Source organism: Mchenga conophoros, linkage group LG6 (assembly GCF_057382185.1).
Source record: "Mchenga conophoros isolate Kocher_MC1m ecotype Shallow Benthic linkage group LG6, M_conophoros_male_GT1.1, whole genome shotgun sequence".
NCBI lineage: Eukaryota > Metazoa > Chordata > Actinopteri > Cichliformes > Cichlidae > Mchenga > Mchenga conophoros.
In genome coordinates this window covers 44,411,540-44,412,206 of record NC_140531.1, presented here as the reverse complement: position 1 = coordinate 44,412,206, position 667 = coordinate 44,411,540, and positions in this window count along the sequence as shown.

The window sequence follows — 667 nt, the reverse complement described above, 5'->3', positions numbered from 1 at the left end:
CAGAAAGTCGTCTCGTCCAGATCAGTGGCATTACATCACCACTGAAGAAAACCCAGCAGACCATGGAACTCGGCCAACAACTGCTGCAGCTCTCAAAGGCACCAATTGGTTCACTGGACCATCATTTCTATTGGGCCCTTCAAAACGACTCCTTCCCCAGAGTGATGACTTTGAGCTGATACATCCGGAGGTGGATCCAGAAGTTCGCTCTGAAGTAACGACCTTCAGCTCAATGGTTAAAGAAAGCTCGCTTGGAGCTCAAAGGTTTCTTACATTTTCCACTTGGAGAGCTTTGACTCGTGCAGTCTCCACACTAATCAAAAAGGCAAGGAGTGTTGCAGATACACATGGTGGCAACACTGGGGATGAAGAAGAACAAGCAGTAAAAGTGATCATTAAAACTGCACAACAAGATGCCTTTGCAAGGGTGTTGCAGTGTCTAGCCAAAGGGGACCGAATCCCAAAACAAAGTCCACTGCGAAAGCTGACACCATTTCTGGACAAAGATGGGCTATTAAGAGTTGGCGGCCGTATGTCCTCAGCCGTTATGTCTTTTGATGATAAACATCCTCTGGTCATTCCCAAGACGCACATTGCTACATTATTGGTCAGAAGATATCACGAACAGGCTGCGCACCAAGGACGCCATTTCACGGAGGGAGCTATT